This window comes from Cnephaeus nilssonii, assembly GCF_951640355.1.
Source record: "Cnephaeus nilssonii genome assembly, chromosome: 13".
Taxonomy (NCBI): domain Eukaryota; kingdom Metazoa; phylum Chordata; class Mammalia; order Chiroptera; family Vespertilionidae; genus Cnephaeus; species Cnephaeus nilssonii.
Window position 1 is genome coordinate 35664039 of NC_137084.1, and position 19502 is coordinate 35683540.

General features: G+C 51.0%; 1 protein-coding gene across 1 annotated transcript in view; it reads left to right on the forward strand.

Annotated features, from left to right (window-relative positions):
- The window catches only part of GALNT18 (polypeptide N-acetylgalactosaminyltransferase 18), a 286847-nt gene that overhangs the window by 159270 nt on the left and 108075 nt on the right, over positions 1 to 19502 (forward strand). The gene's annotated exons all lie outside the window — the stretch shown is intronic.

The following is a 19502-nucleotide window of genomic DNA, read 5'->3' on the forward strand; positions in this document are numbered from 1 at the left end:
TGCCTCAGTGACGAGAGATTCATGGTGGTCAGTGCTCTGGAAGGTGCACTCTATAGGTGTGCCCTCTTTGCATCCCACTGAGGCCTGGTCCCCAAGCTCTGTCTTACTAACCTTCCTCTCTTCCCTCCAACATTCTAGTGTAATGAGATAACTAGCCTTGACCTCTGCCCCGACCACATCCACAATGGACATGGAATTGGAGCTGTGTACACAGAGTAATTGAAGTCCTTGACTGAGAGGAGAGGGTTTGCAAAGAGAAGAGAGAAGAACAGCAAATAGAAGTTGAGAGAATGCTGAGTGTAAGACATGTAGGAGTCAGGAGGAAGAGGGCTGACTGGTGAGAGACAGGGAAGGCACGGCAGGAGAAACTGCAGGACAGAGAATTTCAGGAATGAGAGTCATCTGTTTGAATGAACCCACAGACAGGTGGAAGGACACAGAGTCTGGGAAGAGGCCAGTGGGTTTGGAAGGTGCATGCAAACCTCAGCAGAAGCTTTCAAGAGTTGGGATGCAGCTGTAGAAGCTAGGTGAAGGCGAAGAGCAGGCATGGAGGTGGACTTTTCTGTCAGGAATTTTAACGGTGAAAGAGAATCAGGAGCTAAGACAGGAATTGAAGCAAAATTTTACACACACACACACACACAAATTTAATTTAAAAATAATTTTAAAAAATTAACCACAAATATAGCAAAAAAATATATTTATATCATGACCCAGGATGACATGCCTACTCACACCCAATTGTATGCACACGCTATTGAAACAAAACTTTTAAGAAACAATAGTTACCCTTATAATGGGTGAAGCATGCTATATTCTATTATAGTCTGGTCTGTGTTACTCAGGTGTATTGTATTGTATTGTATGTGTATATTTCCCTTGTTTGAAAGTCAACTTGTTCTCGAGACCCTGACTGCAGATTAGAATTGCTTGGAGAACTTTTAAGAAGTCCAGGTGGCCATCTCTTAGCCCTGGTGATTTAATGGGTCTGAGGAGCAGGTACCTGTGGCCCTTGGCCCAGGATGGAGGTACCTGAATTCCTTGAGGCCAAGGGGTGGAGCAGGGCCTGTGAGGAGGGAGGAGAGGATGGGGTCCTGGGCACAGGAACCAGCGTTGCCTCTGGGAAGAAAGGGCCCATTTTTCTGCCCTTCGGGAGGATCAGATGGGTGAATAGGGAGATAGCTGGAGGCAATGAGGAGTGTGGCAGTGGGTGCTGAGGCAGAGCAATAGCACCCTCTGGTTTGCAGGACTCTGCATGGGTGGAGGGCATGGTGGGAAGGGGTCTGGTGCCAGCTGGAGAGCCCCTTGTGGAATAGGACAGGAGGGACCAGTAATGGGGTTCCCTGGGAGCAGCCTGAGCTAAGCTCTTAAGAGGGGAGGAGGGACGCTTGAGACTGGCTCTTGGAGGAAGTGGGCCGTCTCTGGCCTTACGTAGCCGAGGACTGAAGGATCCTTTGGACCGGCCCTGCCTGACTTGTGCGAGGGCGGCTGTAGCTATGTCCTGGGCAGGCTCCATTTGGGCCTGCTTCTCTTGGCACCATCTCACTCAGCACAGGACTGCCATTTATCTCACATCAGGCCTCTGTGCTCAGGTCACAAGCATTTACAGAGTGCCCGGCTGGGCCAAGGGCATGAGGGAATGATGGACCAGATCTAGCCCCTGACATCAGGGAGTCATGCAAATAAATGTAAAATAAGGATGAAACATAACAGGACTCGGTTTCCAGTATCAGGTCTACCACTTCCTGGTGATTAGTCTTTTGCTTTTTTTTTTTTTAATACATCTGTATTGATTTCAGAAAGAGGAAGGGAGTGGGAGAGAGAGACAGACATCAACGATGAGAGAGAATCATTCATTGTTCAGCTGCCACCTGCACATACCCAATTGGGGATCGAGCCTGCAACCCAGGCATATGCCTCAACCGGGAATCGAACCATGGTTCATAGGTCAATACTCAACCACTGAGCCACACCGGTCGGGCTGTTTCTTGTTTTATGTGCCATGTGGGGACATCAGGCCCTGCCCTGCCCTGTCCATCCCATAGTCACTGAGATTAAATTGAGGGAATGGGAGTGAAAGTGCCATATGAGCTGCGTGGCTCTAAGAGTGAGTTAAATGACAATAATAAAAATAGCAACATTAACAACAATAATAGCTGCCATGGAGCCTCTGCTTAGAGGCAGCCCCTGCCTTTCTCTCTTTTCTGGTGGGAAGATCAGAGAATTTGTCATTAGGCCAGCTTTTCAGTTCCAGCTCTTTCTAGCTTCTTTCTAGCTGTGAGTTCTTAACCTCTGTGAACTCCATTTTCCTTATCTATAAAATTGGGATGTATAATTCCTACCTCGGGGATTGTTCGGAAGCGTGTATGAGATAACGCAGGATGGAAGGGATGTTGGTGTTTAAAACTGTAAGTGAAGCAGGAGTACAGAGCTTTCAGAATGAATCCCTTGCTAAGCCTTCCTTCCCGGGCGTTTGTCACAGGTGCTGTGTGTTCTGGTGCCCTGTAGCCTCTTCTGCAGGCCCCTGGCTTTGGGGTTAGGCTGTGTTTCCATAAACACAGGGAAGGGGCAGTTGATGACTGCTTTCTTCATCCAAGCCCTTTGGACCTTTAGCTCTCTCTCAGAAACCCAGGGGCTGAAGGCTCTGCAGATGGTCCTTGTGTAGGAGTCTGAGTTCCTGTTCTCTTGCTTCTTAAGCAATTTCCTAAATGAGCTCCACTCTTTCAGGGGCTGACGCCTGTATAAGATGCTTGACGGTATGCTAAAGTGATCTCAGACTTTAGTGTTTGAGCTTGACTGAAAATATGGAGATTCAGATCAGCCACTTTGCTGCCCCAGGACATTTGCACTTGCTGTTCTCACCACCTGGAATGCTCTTGCCCCTTGATATCTGCACATCTTGTTCCTTTGCCTCTTCAGGCCTTTGTTCAAATGTCACCTTGCCACCCTATTTAAAATGGGAGCCCTTACCTCTGTTACTTCTCACCCTTCCTTGCTTGTTTTCCTTTAGAGCACCAATCACCACCTGACATACTGTACTCACTTGATTACTTCCCTTATTTATTTGGATATCTTCTCTTCACTAGTATGTAAGTTCCATGAAGACAGGTAGATTTGTTTTGTTCATTGCTGTATCTCTAGCACCTAGAATAGTACCTGGTACTTGTAGGTGTTCAATAAATATTGATTCAATGGAAAGAATGAATGAGTTTTGATTCTGTAGGTCTGGGCAATTGCTAGGCATCTGCATTTTAATACGCAGAGCTTTCTGATGCAGTGGGACGGTCTCATTGCTGTCCTCCATCTGTCCTGCAACTGGAGCCTGGGACAGCAGGCACCCAAGCTCCCCCAGGGCTAGCCTCAAGCAGCGGGCACTGTGGGTGGAGTATTTCTTCCTACAGTGGGGTCCTGGGACCTCCCTGCTCATCCCAGGAAGATGGCGTGAATGGCAGGTGGAACGCAGAGCAGGAGGGGGAGTTTCTCTTGCTGTTACCCCAACCAGGGAGGACCTCTGCATAGAGTCAGGTGGCCAACCCTGGGCCTCCGCCTTCGCAGGCATTCGCCACAGTGGGGGCCTTGTCCTCCCTGCAACTTCCCCTCCCTGGCTCCTCTTCCTTGTTATCTCAAGGAAATGGTGGGAACCCGCTCGAGCCTCCTGGTTTTAATTACTGTGTTTTGCAGTGACTCCCAGTGGGCCAATGACTTCAGCTGGGGCTGAGTGATTCAACCTTTATAGACCTCCAGAGGGAGGAAGCACCAGGATTTTCAGCTGATAGAGTCGTCTCTGCCTTTGAATCTGGGCACTCATTTACTTTTTCATTCATTCATTCATTCATTCATTCATTCGTGTGTTCAATTCCTCAACAGGTCTTTGCTGGCCATATAATTTTTGCCAAGTACATAGGCACATGGCTAAGCCACGCCCCCCTTTTCCCTTGTGACATCCCCTGATAGCCAACCATACCATTGTTTCTTGGTGAGGGCAAATCAGAGCCAATGTGATCCACACACACATTAACAAGGTGGGCCTGTGTCCTGGAGTCCCAACATGGGTTAGCTTCCCCCATACCCTCTTAGGTATGGGCCTGGATCTACTTCAGTGCAGGGCAGCAGGCAGGCATGGCCAGAGGGGGTCCCCAGGCTGGCTTCCAGGCCCCTGGCTAAACCACTGCCTGGTAGGGGGCCTCTGCCCAGGGTTGTAGTTTGCCCCCCACTTCTCCAGACCTGGGCCTCATATCAGCGTGACTCCCAGTGCTCCAAGTCAGAGTCCCACTCAGTGAGCACTTAGTATGTGCCAGAGACTAATCTGAGTACTTTATAGAAATTAACTGGTGCTCTGGGACAATGGTAAGAACGATGATCAATGCCATTTTTATAACAAGGAAGCAGGCACAGAACAGTTAGGAACGTGTCCAAAGTCACACAGAAGTGGGATTTGAACCGAGGTTGTCTGGCTTCGGAGCCTACACCCTGGATTATTAAACAAGGTTGCCTCAGGTGCACACGGCTCCCTGACGCCGAAAGACTTACTTGAATGTCGTCCTCATTCTCTTTCCTCCATCCACTCTGGAGAGAGAGACATTGGGCAGCAGGGCCAGTGAAGGAGAAAGCAAAGAAGGAACTTAAGAGAAGGGTGTGCTGTTTCCTCACCTGGAGCTTTGCCGGGTCGAATAAGGAGAGACATTTCCCACCGAGCTTCCTGGCTCGTGTTGGGGTAGACAGGAAATTGAAGAGTTGGCAGCCATGCGCTAGGTCACCTTGTGAGAGGGGCGCAGCTTCCTGTTTCCTTTGAAATAGAGAGAAGTTGCTATACCTGTGTGTGTACACATATGTGTACATGTGTTTGCATGTGTGCATCTGAACAAGGCTGTGAGAGTGAATATGAATGAACCTGTGAGTGTGCATGTATGCGATGTGAGCATGTATAAACAGTGTGTCTTAGTCCATTTGGGCTGCTATAACAAAATACCATAGACTGAATGGCTGAAGCAACAGACATTTACTTCTCAGGTTCCGGAGGCTGGGAAGTCCAAGATCAAGGTGCCAGCAGATTCAGTGTCTGCGGAGAGCCTGCCTCCTGGCTTGCAGACAGCTGCCTTCTCTGTGTGTCCTCACATGGCCTTCCCTCAGTGTGTGGGTGTGGAGAGAGTGAGCTCTAGTGTCTCTCTATTGATAAGGGCACTAATCCCATCATGGGGGTTCTATCTGCATGACCTCGATTAACCCTAATTACCTCCCAAAGGCCCCACCTCCAAACACCCTATTAATTTTGGGGCACACACATCCATTCCATAGCACTGGGCTGTGTGTGCGGTGTGAGTGGTGGTGTGCATGCAAGTCCCCACCGACAGCAGCTCAGCCTCTCCCACCACTACCTGGAGCCACCCTCCCAATCCCGATGAATGACAAGTAATTGCACAACTGTGAATCATTGTTATTTTTAATTGTTGGTATAAAAATCACAGTGTAGTGACGAAATAGAATCAGAGCTCCCAGATTGCCGCCAGCTGCTGGGCCCCCTCCCCCAAGCCTCTGCAAAGCCCCCATCCTCCCTTGGCCCAGAGCCTGCCTAATCATTGTTTAATGTTTCAAAGATGCTGTCCTACACAAGAGATACGCATTCTGGGCTGTAAAAATACCAACAGCTTTGCATGCAGCTGGAATAATTGCAAAAATAAAAAACGCAGAGGGAAAAAAATGGTCAGACAGTATTGTGCTTTATGGAGCTTAAAGAAGCCCATATAGCTAATCTAATTACAGCCAAGCCTCAGGCAGCTTGAAGGCATTTATACAGCCAGGCACATGGGCTGTCAGCTCTCCCAGCTGAAGGCTTTTTGTCACCACCCACCTCTATTCCTTTGACCTGTGTGACAAGAGTGGCCCACCCACAAGACTGGGAGTGGGTACCCAGCAACCTGGAGATGAGGCAGCCAGGACTGAATTCTGCAGGAGCCCTGGAGACTCTCACCTTCACTCCTTCTGCCCGGGGCCACCTCTACCTGCCAAATTCATCATTATCACCAGCCAGGGGGTTGCTCTCGGCCACAGGCACATATTGATGTCCTTGGTGTTGCCCAGCACTCTCCTGAGGAAATGGTTTGGGTGGCTCTTGAGCTCCTGCCTGCTTCTGGTGGCAAATGCCTAGCCCTCCCTGCCAACTCAAGCCCTGACCCTAGGGCTGGGCCCAGCCTGTGACGAAGGGCATCAGATAAATATCTCTGGCAGATTCAATTGTGTCAGCTTCTGAGCAAACCTCATAGGGTTCTGCAGGTTGTGCCCTTCACCAGGGCACCCAGACAAGGAGCACTTGTGTGTGTGGGGGGGGGGGGGGGGGGGGGGCGGAGGGGATAAAATAGCCCATGCTTTGCATTTGCTAAACCATGCATACTGCATCGACTCTGTCTCAGATGTGCATTTTTCTAATTGAGGGTCCCAGAGGGGATGCCTTTCTAGGATGCATATTGAGGTGCCATGTGCTTGTCGCCCAGCAGCCCTGGCATCTGCAGAGAAGAGCAGCAGTCTCCCTTTGCCAGTGGGCGCCTGGCCTAACAGAGCTGCTGCAGCCTGCGGTGTGTCCTGCACCTGCTGTCCTCCAACCCCCACTTTCCTCAACCTTCTCTGAGTTGGTCCTACACTTGGCCTTCTGAGTCTGTTCTCCACCAACCCTCAGTTCCCTGGTGGAGCCTTGCTCAGATACCCCTCATCCCCTAAGCTGGGCCCTGGCTCTCCATACAGCCCTGGCCAACCCCCTTCCTTAAGAGGCGGGACTCTGCTCCCACTTGCTTTCCTGCATCCTGAGGGCTGGGACCTCCCACTGATAGACCCCTTCCCCTGATATGAGCCCTCTTACTTAGTGGTGCCTGGATGTGCCTCGCCCCTGGGGATGCTACCTCTTTGTGGATCAGCCCCAGAGCTCATCCCCGCTGTTACCAGCCTCCTCTGTCCTCACCAGCCACTGCTGAGGTCCCAGGACTGCGCACAGCCAAGCCTGCCTGAGTCTGGCAATAGTGAGGGCAGTTCTTCACCCCTTTTGGGTTCCTTTACCAAAAAAGGAAACTGACTTAGAAAATCAGGAATTTCCCAACATACTTCCCTGTAACCAAGAATAGTGCCTAGAGAGCTTTGGGACAACTTTTTTCTTTTTTCTATATATATATATAGCTCAGGAGCTCCCTGTAAGCAGTCTGCAGCCACGGGGTTGGATCATTTTGCTTTACAGACCCGTCAGGGGGACCAGTGTTGGATTAGCAAAGCTGACAGGAACCAAGTACAAAAGGCCTCTTCCTCTGGTCAGCTAGCTGTGTGACCATCTGGCGAAGGGGAGATTCCCGGAGCCGGAGCTCAGAGCAGAGTGAGGGAGGGAATCGGGAGAGGTGCCCCTTGCCCTCAGGTGAGGGGCCTGCAGCCAGCAGCTGGGAGTCAGGCCGTCCCTGGAAGAGGCCAGGACCGAGCCAGCAGTGCAGCTGGCAGGAGAGGTCTCCTTGTGCCCTCTTGGCTCCTGGCCTATCTTGCTCAGCAGCTTGAAAAGACAAACCAGTGCCGTCAGTGTAAGTGGAGCTGAATGCAGGCACTTCTGGTGAGCCGAGCCCCTCCCCCTGCTTTCGCAGGCATGGAAAACGGCCCGAAACCCACCACATCCATACTCCAAATCAGCTAGATGGAGTATGGGATGCCTTCTGGTGGGGTTGGTTTCTGAAAGGCTGCCCCAAACCAGGCGGGGAAGCAGGTGTCCTCCGGCAGCTCCAGGGACCAGGTGCTCAGCAAAAGGAGGTGCGCGGACGAGAGCTGGAGCCTGCAGTCATCTCAACAGCCGCCCAGATCTGTCCCACAAAGGAGCTTTCCGAGCTCTCTGGAGACCAGCATGCCCCTGGTTTGATGTCAGGGTGGGAGGCTGTGCTGGGGAAAGCATTGCAAGGGGAAGCCAGCACAGATGACCGAGGCCTGAGGCTCCAACCACAGGTGTGGACCCACCCATGTGCCATGTCAACAGAAATCTGCACTCACTGTGGAGGTGGGGTGCAGGGAGGGCAGGTTTTCATATTCTGTTTTACCAGGGTCCTAATCTGCTCTCAGGGGCCCTAAATTGGGGGGAAACTTTTTATTTTTTTCAGGGACTGCCTCGCCTGTCTGCTAGGCCCACGGGGACTTACACCTCTTCTGCTCTTACTGTCATTCACGTGCATTCACTCAGCAAACCCAGTGCCCGTTCTGAGCTCTGTGCCGGGAGGCAGTGGCGAACCCGATGTGGTACCGCCTGTGATGAGCTTCCATGGGGGATGGCAGCAGGCCAGTGGGCAGGCTCTGCAGGCCTCATTGGACACGGATGTGGAAATGAGCTGCCTCGTGTCTGGTGGTTGTTAGAAGCTGCTATCTCATGAGCTCAAGATGTAAGTAGAATTTTAGGGAGAGAGGCTCTTGAACAGAAAGAAACCACAACAATATCGGATCAGTGAGCAGGAACGTTGTGGACTCGGATGTCATTCTTGGTCACATCCCTGCATCTTGAGACCTTGGAAGCCATTTGCATCGGGCACCTTGTGCCAGGCTAGGAGTGGGTGAGGGGAGTGACCAGCACCCAGGAAAGCTGACCGGGCTGAGAGGAGACAGATTGTGGGAGACTCCCAGTAGCATGTCAGTCCCATTGGGCTCCTCTCGCTGGGTTTCTCCCAGGGCAAGAGGCAGGACAAGAGGCAGGGGAGGGGGCAAGAGCTCAGGCCTTCATGTGAACCAACTCGGTGTGGGTGGCTGTGATTTGGATGTGCCAGTGCCCACCTAGTTCTTCCTCTCTGCATCCCCTCCTCTTCTTACACTGCAGCCCTAGTTCTTCCTCTCTGCATCCCCTCCTCTTCTTACATCCCCTCCTGGCCCACCTAGTTCTTCCTCTCTGCATCCCCTCCTCTTCTTACACTGCAGCCCTAGCGGATGGTCATGGAGCATGCTTGTGGTCCTTGTGGTTGGTGCTGGGGTGGTGGCCATCTGGGAGTGAATAACCCAGGAAAATGCTTCTCTCCTCTGGGGAAAGGAGTATGAATTCGAACTCTACAAACCCAAACCTTTAAACCCTTCCTCACCTGGGGAATTTGATGGGGTGACCAGAAATGAATTAGAAATTAGATCAGGGCTCAGCATTTACATGGGTTCCGAGCCAAATGGAAATTAAAACGAGTGACTGTGACAGGGTTAATGGTGAAGGCGAAGCTCCCAGCGGGCCTTGGCAGAGCGTCCCGACCGGGTCTGGGAGGGGAATTGATCAAAGGATCCTGCTGATGAGCTCAGGGGGTGGACAGAGGGTTCTCTACCCAGACAGTGGGGAGGAATTAACTTGTCACCAATCAGCACTTACTGATGCAACAGAAAATTCAACCACATGGCACGTTTTCATGCCAGGCTGTGCAGTGGCCACATTGACTCCCTATACTAGCATCTTCCCTAAGGTGCATAGGCACTGAAGAAAGGAATATTTTTACCTGATTTGAAAGAGGTTTCCGGCTAAGTCCCGTGGACTGAGTGTGTCTGCAAGCTTATCTGTGCTGTCAAATTTCATTTGGCTTAAACATGAGAACTAATGCAGAGAATCGAAGAAAACAAAGTTGGGTACCGCGTGCTCCTGACCAGGGCTGCTCAGTCATGAGGCTAAGATATTGGCTGAAGTGATTGTATTTTCTCTGAAAAGAACATTGAAGGTTGTTGTTTAACCTTTCTGAAGTGAGTTCCTAGAATCTTAGGGGGCCAGCTGCTGCCCTCTGGACCTATGTACTCTGCATTCCTGTGATGTATCAGTCCATCATTGGGTGAATGCCCACTGTCTACTGAATTCCCAAATTCTGCATGGCCGGAAAAGCAAGTCCCAGTTATTGGGCTCTCACATTATTCCAGGTGCATCCATTAGAGGGGGAGGGAAGGAAAGAGAGTGGGAGGAGGGGAGGGGAAAAGGGAGAGAGAGAAGGAGAGGGAGAGACATGGGGAGACAGATGAATGAGTGAGTCAGTAGGTGGATGGAAGGATTTAATCTTATTTCATTCCATGACATAGGTGTTTTATGCTCATTTGAGAGATGAAGGAATTGAGGATCAGAGCAGGTAGTAAGTCACCAAAGTTTTCACGGCAAGATGGTGGCAGAGCTGGGGCTTGAGTCCACATTTCTCAATTCCAAGTTCAGTGTGTCCCTCTTCATCTCTCTGTTATTGCCTATGAGGCTTTTTTTTTCTTTTTTCTGCCTGCCTTGTACCTAGAAATGCACCCACGTGGGTTTGGATGAACTACTTATACAAATAGGTGGCCAGAAGGAGATCTATATTTTTCATTCAGCAAATATTTATTGATCACTGTGTTGGCAGGATCCTGGCCCCTGGGGTACGCCACCTCTTCCCGTTATTCAGTCAGACGCTACTGTGGGCACTGCTGCGAAGGGGCTCTATGGATGGAATGAAGATCCAGTTTAGGGGGCCTGATCTAGTGACATGAGTTCTTTACAAGCAGGTTCCTCTGGCTGGTTGCAGAAAGGGGAGGCCCAGAGGTGCGCTCTGGTGGCCTGGAGGAAGCAGCCGCCCACCCTGTGAACTGACTAAGGGGCCGCGGGGCAGGGAACTACAGGTGGTCTCTGCTGAGAGGGCCTGGCTGACAGCTAGCAGGGAAACGCGGATTTCAGTCCTACAATGAGTGCAAGGAAAGGACTTGTGCCCACAACCAGTAAGGCTAGAAGAGGACCCTGAGGCCCAGATGAGAGCTGCAGCGCTGGCCAGCCCGGATTTCAACCCAGTGACACCCTGAGCAGAGGGTCCTATAGAAACTATGAGATAATCAGCTTGTGCTGTTTTAAGCTGCTACATGTGTGGCATTTTGTCACAGTAACATAATACCAAGACAGTCGCCTCCCGAGTGCCAGCCCCTGTGCTATCCCCGGGGATGTGACATTGGCATGGTCCCTGCCCTCTGGGGCTCACAGCCTGACGTGCTAGATAGAGGAGTCACAATCAAATGGTGACAGACTGTGATAAAGGCTGTAAAATATATAAATATGATGACATGAAATGTGGAGGGGAACGTGCTTCCGATTAGATGACTAGAGATGGTCTCTGTGAGTTGAACTCTGAAGGATGGAAGGAGTCAACCACGTGAAGAGCCATGGGAAAGTGTTTCAGGGAGAGGGAACAGCGCAGAGGGAACAGCGCATGCCAGGACCCTGAGGTGGGATAGAGCCTAACGTATTTTCAGTCACACGAAGACAGCTGTGGCTGGAGGGTGGTAAGGAAGGCAAAGGCTGGCTTGAGATAACGTTGAAGGATTACGCAGGGCCTGGTTGTGTAGGACCTGTAGAGGATTACTCTCGGTGTGATGGGCAGCACCAATGAGTGTTGAGTGGGAGAGAGAGATGATCTGATTGACGTTATTGGAAGATCTCTCTGGCTACCCTGCAGTGAACAGTTTGGATAAGGGTAGGAGTGGAAGCAGGGAAGTCAAGGCTCCTGGAATACTGCCGGCCAGAAAGGAGGGTGGTTTGGAATATGCTGGCTGGAGCGAGAGAGAAGCAGACGATGGACTGAGATTTTGGATTTGCTGGTGAATTGGATGGAGGCGGTGAAGGAAAGGATGGAATCGAAGGTGAAGTTCAGGTTTCTGGCTTGAGCGATGGGGTGAATGTGCCACTTACCAAGATGGGAAGGACGCGATTGGGGGGTTGGGGGAAGGAATGGTTTGGGGAGTAAATCAGAGTGAGTTAAGTTTTGAATATGAGACATCTAAGACATTTGGACAGGTGGGCACTGCTGAGCGGGGGTAGTGCCCTGGCTCAAGGACATCAGGACCAGCTGACCTGGCTTGATCATCCCCTGGAAGAGTGGCAGAGTGCCCGGGTCCACACAGCAAGGCTACAAAGACCCGGGCCTGGACCTCTGAAGCAGTCACCCTTCTGGGCCCCGCTGTTCCCTTGCTGAGCCTGGTGCGGCCACACGCCAGAGTGGTGCGTCCTGGGATGGAGTGGCTCCGGTGTGACGCTGACCTCTCAGCGAGCTGCTGTAGTTGTTCTGGTCTAGTAGCAAGGTGCATCAGGCACCACATTACATAAACCTGCAATTGCAGCCTAATGTTGTTAAGGGGCCTGAGGGAGCCCGGGAAGAATGAGCGTGAACAAGGAATCCTCGGTAGGATGATCAAATCCCTGATTAAAATCACCTCCCAGGGTCAAGTGGCCACTAGAGAAAGTGGAGAGTCCCTCTGAATCCTAATGGGGCGTATGCCACTCCTAAAGGATGTTTGGCAAGACTGCCTCTTCCTTCTCCGGGGCCGCTCATTGCAGGAGAGGCTGCTGTGGAGACAGCTCCCTCGGGGATCTGACCACTGGGCTCAGCATTAGCGGCTCCTTACAGAAGCCGCGTGGCAGGTCCGGTGTGGCTTCTCCACCTTGCCTCGGAGGGGCTGTTCCCCAGCAGCAGTCCCGGAGACATGGATTCAACAGCAAGTAGTTTATTTAGGAAATTTGAGAAACACCATGAAGTCGGGGAGTTAAGCTAAGGAAAGGAAGCAGCCAATAAGAGTATGTTCTCGGGTCAGGCACCACTGCGGGCCGGTGGAACTGAATTCTACAGGGAAACTGGAGAGAGATGGTGTTAAAGCATGCCCTAGAACAGCGGTGGCAAACTGCAGCTCAAGAGCCACATGCAGCTCACGAGTTTGCAGCTCTGTTGACTAATGTGTTTGCAGACCACTGCCCTAGAACAATCACCCCTGAGGGGTGAGGGGGCTGGGGCATTTACATACCAGCTCCCTTTTGTTGTTGGTTCCCTTTAGTTGTTCATTGCTGCTCTCGAGGAATGTTAATTTCTAGCATGTCAGCCCTCCATATACTGGGACAGAGTAGTCTTCTGTGGCTTTGAATAAAGCCCTGAGCGCGGGTTCTGGCCCTAAGACACGGTGGTGGAGAGAGGAACACTGAAAGAAGGGGGCTCAGTTAGAGTGTCCTCCCCAGGCACAAGGTTGCAGGTTTGACCCCATTTGACCCACGATGAGTGCATAAATAAGTGGGACAACTCTCTCCCCCAACCTTTCTCTCTCTCTCTCTCTCTCTCTCTCTCTCTCTCTCTCTCTCTCTCATAAATCTAAAGAAAATTAAAGATTGTGGGGGGAGGGGGAAGAAGGAAGCTGCAAGGGTATGATTAGGCCAACCATAGCATCTGCCACAAGGGCCATGAGGCATATGTTTTGGATCCTTTTAGAAACTGTGTTTTTAAAAGCTTTGTGATCCTGACTCTGCCCGAATCTTCATAGGCCAAGCTGCAAGGCATGCTGGGACCTCTGAAGCAGGCTGAAGCTGTCACCCAGGTTATGCCAGAACAGGGTTAGAGCGTCTCAGGCCCCGTGAGGTTGACCCGCTGCCTGTAGGCAGAGCCCACAGTGCCTTGGGACATGGGGCTCCATTTCCTCCTATGTCTCTGTCCAGCGGGTCCATCCAGTGGACAGAGCACCTGCAGGAAGCTGTGGCCTGGGATTGTAGAGACTTACTCAGGCAGGGGCAGGGGTCAGAGAGCCACAGCTTCAGCAGTTTTGAAACACAAGCCCAGCCAGGAGACCAAGGATAAGGTGCAGCCTTTGGGGAAAACTGTGGCCAGAAGGGTCTTGGGTCAGTTCTAAGAATGCAAACCAGAAAACCGAGGTAGAACCACACTTGAAAGGCCTGAGTATGCTGCAGGGAAGTGGGAGGGAGCTGCAGCTTCACTGGCAACAGGTGCTGAGGGTGCTCCTCAGCACCTCAGATGCCAGGCCGGAGCCCTGGTCAATGTCGTAGACACTATTGGTGCCCACCCAGTTCCCCTGTCCTCCAGATTCTGTGAGTGCTGGCAGCCAGCAGCTCAGCTGCACCCTTCTCCTTGAAATGGCCCCCTTTGGAGAGCTTCTTCACCTAGATGTGCCTGGGAGAATCCTGTTCCAGGGATGGCCCAGAACTAGAGCCTGGTTGGTGTGGGGGTCTAAAATTCCACCCCTGGCCTCAAACGGGATGACCCTGAGGTGCCCCTGATGCTGCAGAGCTTCCTGTGGGAGCAGCTGGACTCAGATCTTTGCCGGCTTCTTCCCCTGCCCTAACCTGCTCCCCTCCCCTCGCTACCAGGACTTACTCCAGAGCCTGCCCTCAGTTAAACACTCACCCAAGAATCCCATGTAAGGCTTCTGAAATGCATGGACTATGGCAGCAGCACCAGGCTGAGTGGGAAGAAGTTTGCAAGAGATGGGTATCCACCCCTCCTGTTGTGTCAGATTCCTGGCCAAACTGGACCCTTCTGAGCAAACTAGGATGGTTGGTCAGTGTCTCAGAATGAATTGAGCTCCTGGGTGAGCCCAGAGCTGTGCTAGATTCAGTGGGGACTAAAAATGAAACATGAAAACATGTCCTCCATGAAATTGAACTAAGCAAGGGTTTATTTCTATAAGCCTTTTCCTTCTGTTGTACCTCTAGTACAGTGGTCGGCAAACCGCGGCTCGTGAGCCACATGCGGCTCGCGAGCCACGGTTTGCCACTCTGTTGACTAATGAGTTTGTGGACCACTGCTCTAGTACATTCTAGCCACTCCCTATTGTGAGGCATCAGATAAAAGAAAGAAAGGACTGGAAGTTGGGACAAGGAAAAGGGAGATAAGGCAACAGATAGAGTGATGAGATTTTGGCAACATGACCTTGGGAGAGATGAAGGAAACTGAGGCAAAAAAATAAACAAACAAAATAGCCCCAGCCCTCCGCTCCCCTGGACTGTTTTGAGAGGAATAGAAAAAGCCATCCCAGGACCCTGCTTTCCAGCACGTCCCAGTAGGAAGCCGTCATGGAGAGGGCTGGTCACATAACTTTTTTATTTTAAAGATATTCTCTCGCCCATTGGCGTGACTCAGTGGTTGAGCATCAACCTACGAACTAGGAGGTCATGGTTCGATTCCAGGTCAGGGCACATGCCTGGGTTGTGGGTTCGATCCCCAGTAGGGGGCGTGCAGGAGGCAGCCAATCAATGACTCTCATCATTGATGTTTCTATCTCTCTCTCTCCTTCTCCCTTCCTCTCTGAAATCAATTAAATAAAAATAAAAAGATATCCTCTCATTAAAATTTTTTTCTTAAATTTTATTTTTCAATTAACTGCTGTTATACTGGAGCGGGCTCAAGACACATTGGCAAACAGCCCGAGTTAAATGAGGGTGGCTCAGGCCTTTGCACCTGAGATGCCAAGTGCGGCTGCCTGGCTGGAGCCACGGAGGACAGGAGGCAGGAGCCACCAGCTCTGAGCCATAAAGTCAGACAGATGGCGACCATTTAATGGGAACTCCAGACACAGAGAAATGCCACTCGGTGTGCATATTCTCCGCCTCAGAACAAAGCAGACTTTCATGTGTGTCATTGAGAACTGCAGGGGAGCGGAATCTGGAAAAGGTTTCAGCGAACAAAGGTTGTAAATGGAAATTAATTATACAGTGCCACGATGACTCATTTAAGAGTGTAAAGATACCACTAATGGTCTCTCTATTTCAGGTGTGGTTCTCATTGTTTGAGTGTAATGAAGGCAAAACTGCGTTAGGGCTCACATAGGTTCACTTCTGCACTCGCTCTTCCATCCTCCTCTTTTCCTGACCATCTCAGTCCCCTGACTACAGGATCAGAAGGCAGGGTCCTGGCAGGAAGCCGGTGGCACAGTTTAATAATAGAGATTATTTACAGAAGTTTAAGCAGCGTGTAAAGAAGCCACAAGAAATAGTGCAAGACCTGTAGGGGCAGAAAATATAAGGGAACTGGAGCCCAATGAACTGAAGGGACCCGGGCAGGAGCCAGCCTTGTTGTACCACAGGGAGGTGCAGGGGGAATAGACCCTTCCCTCTCATTTCCTGCTGTCCGGCATGGTTGCCTGTTGATGCCTTCCCCACAGCCAGCCTCCTGGGAGTGCAGGGCCAGACCACATGTCATCCCAGCTAACAGTGCTGCAGGACAGACCCTCACAATGGAGAGCGGCTCAGAGTGTAATTCTGATTGTTGGCTGTGTCCTTGTCAGTGCATGTTAGTCTCTTTGCAGGAGGAATAGAGAGGCCCTCAAAAAAGAGAAGAAACAGTCATCAGAAGTCAGCCCCAGAGACTAACAGAGCAGGGTGACGTCAGATGAGGAACTGAGGCCCAGAGGATCAAAGTGCCCTGTTCACTTCTGCACTCGCTCCGCCATCCTCCTGGGATTTAGGGACAAAGCCAGAACCAGTTCAGAGCTGGATAAAATGCAGGGTGTGGTGAGGTGACTGTCATTAGGAAGGGCTGGGATCTGAGATTCCTGTGTGGAGCTGGTGATAGGGGCAGGACAGAGCTGGATGGGCATGGACAGAGATGAAAGGAAGAGCTCTCTGGGGGTGGGATCTCCCCATGGAACCTCACTTTGGGGCTAGGGTCTCCCAGAGGACCTTGTCCAGCACATGAAGGCCAGGCCGAAGTGGAGATGGAGGACTGATGAGGCCCAGGACTGTGGCCAGTTGGTGCCCTCAGCTTTTTCCAGGTCGTGCCCTTCAGCCAGAGTAGACTATGTGGAAATGGGAGCTGCTCTGGCTCTGTGACCCCCGTTGAGCTTGCCCTTGGGGAGGACAGGGGTTACAGACTGCCTTTGGGGAGCCTGAGCTATAGGAATTTGGTGACCAAGCACCCTTCCTAAGGACCCCGAGCTCAGGAGAAGGGCATTCAGCTTCCCCCCATGAGCCAACAGCTGGGAGGGGTGGGCAGGATCCAGAGAGCTGCCAGCTTTGCTGCCCATGTCTCAGCAAGAGAGAGAGGCCTGCCGGTAGCATGAAGAAAATGCTGGTTTCACCTTCAGCCTGTGGTTGGTACCAGGACTGTGTTTAATTGAAGCTGTCTGCCCTCTAAGAATCCATAGTGACCGTCAGTGCCTCACCACCAGGTCAGAAATGGCAGACTGGATGACTAGGATGCAGATTTATTTGTGGGGCAGGGCTATTTTGGCCATTTGAAGCCTGGTCATGTGAGTTCTTGTGTCTGCCTTGAGTACTGTCTAGGAATCTAGCTTGTAACTGACCCAAATCAGGCAGTTCCCTCAGAGAGCCCTGCCCTGACCCAGGCACTGCCACTATCTTGACTACATATGCCCAGCCCTTGTCCTCAAGGAGTTCAAGGTCAGTGGGTGGAGATGGGGGCCGGAGAAGCCACGTAAACGAATTTTGGCCCATTACAGACTGTTAGCACATCAGCTCAGGGCTGGAACCTAGCAAAATTAGACCTCTCCCTCATGCTGAGGATGTGGGCATGGGTATCCAACCGGCCACTAATAAGTATGAGAGAATGGACTCTTTTTGTTTATTGTAGAAACATTTGGTTAATGGGGAGAGTAGGGATCACCGTGGGTGATGCCAAAGAGAAGGCGACTCTCAAAAGGAGAGTCTGACTTAGTGTACATATGCCTTCTTCCATCTGGAGCACCTCCTTCCAGAGTCTTCTCCACGTAGAACTTGGGTGCTCTATGATCTGTCCATTGAGGGGAGCAGTCCTCTAGGCCACATAGCATATGGATACTTTTTAGCTCCTTGTCAGGTGTTTTCTCTGGCTAGCTGTATTGTAAACCCCTCTGGGAGAGGGCCACGTCTTAGATACAGTTTCTCCCACAGGACGTCCAGGACACACTTGTTCAAGTTGTGAATGGCTGAGTGGGGGCCTCCACTCAGTGCACCTAATGGGCAATTGGTCATGCCAACCTGGCCTCCCCTCTCCTCTCTGGAGCCAGTGATGGCCTCCAACTTTTTACTCATGGATCTCACATTCCTGGGGGATTTGATCCCTTTTCCTTTAGCCTAGCAAACCTTTGTTTGGAAATGTTCCTCCTTCTACTTTGCCCTCCTTTTAGGTTTAAGTTCAGTGGCCAAATACAGCTGTGCACGCCCTTGTCCGGCAGTGCTCTCTGACTGGGTCTGAACAATAGCAGTCACTGGGACGATCTCCTCTCCTGTCCCATAAATCACCGTGCAGCACTGGCTGGCCACATCATGCCGCTGACTTTGAGAAAGCTCTGCAGTGCTATTTCTGAAGAATAATAAATGGAGCTGGGGCTCAGCAGCCTTTGCTGTTCATCTCTGGTTCTGCAGAGCAGAGAGGTGTGTGCTTAAGGGAGGCAGGTTACGTCTCAGGGGTGGCGACTCTCTCAAGGGAAGGCAGCTTCCCTAATTGCCTCTTCATTGCAGAAGTTGCCTGGTCCGTTTCCTCCAGGGACAATTTGCTCATCTGAGTGGAGGATGCTTTTAGCTATTCAGCTCCAGCCCTTTGCTTGGTCTGTCAGAAAGCCACACAATTACAAAGGGAGGATGACTTCTGGCTGGATGGCAGCCCTTAAAGCCATCCCCTGCAGTCCACAGCTAGCCCTACGCACTGCCATCCTCCACACTCCTTCCCCCTGCAGCCTTGACCCAAGCACCTTCGCTCAGTCCATTATATGTGCAGAATCCCAGTCTATTCCCAGTCCCCAGGTTAGAGAATCTGTTGGCTCACATCCAAGCACCTTGGCACTGAGCCTCCCTCCCTCCCTGACTCTGATTAGGAGTGTTTCCCCAGTGATGCTACTGGAGGCTCTCATAGGTAAGTGCCCTCCTGGTCTAGCCTGTTCCCAGGACCCCCTCCTCAGCACCACACACCGCCCATGGATAATATTCCTCCTGGGTTTACCCTGCTGGGAAGGACCCATAGCAATGGCCCTGAGCTTTAGAAAGGAAGGGATAGGAACACCCACTGGCCAAGAAGGTGACCCTGGACTGTGCCTGAGAACTCTCGTGTCCTTTCTCTTCTGGCTTTTATCTCGGGCATTCTCCATAATTTGGATTTTCATATTTGTTTTGATGGCTATCATTCTAGAATATGGATTCAGTCATATTCTGAAATTATTTGGCATCCTTGTCCCAATTTTTATGACATATTAACTCCATGACCCCCTCGTGTTCACTTTTCCTTTTATTGCTCTACAGTGGCACCTGGGCCCATCCCCCACTTTCAACACGGTTGAAATAGCATATAGATATTGGACCATTTTTGTAAGTGACTTTGGGGATAGAAACAGGGCTGGAAATACCAGTGTTTTTGATGTCCACTAGCTTAGTATACTTAGTATAAAAATTAGCCCTATGGAGGCAGAATATTTCAATCTTTACCTGCAATTTAATCGTTGTCCCAGATATCAGCATGGAAAATCAGAAAAGGTACAATAAATTGCTGAGTTATGATAGACTCTAATGTCGTGGAGGCTGCAGACATCATGACGATTACCCTCCTACTTAATGAAGGAGGGTTGTTTGTTTTGTAACAATCCCAGCAGCTGCTAATCCAGCCTAGACGCTTGGCCCATCGCAGGTACTCAGTAAATACTGGGTATTATTTTAAAGTGCAATGACTGATTCATTTCTCTAATGGATGCAATTTTTATTAAAATGACAACATAAATTACAGTTACTCACAATGAGAACGTTGAAATAGGGAGCCATATCCTGGGGAAATGCATTATCCCCT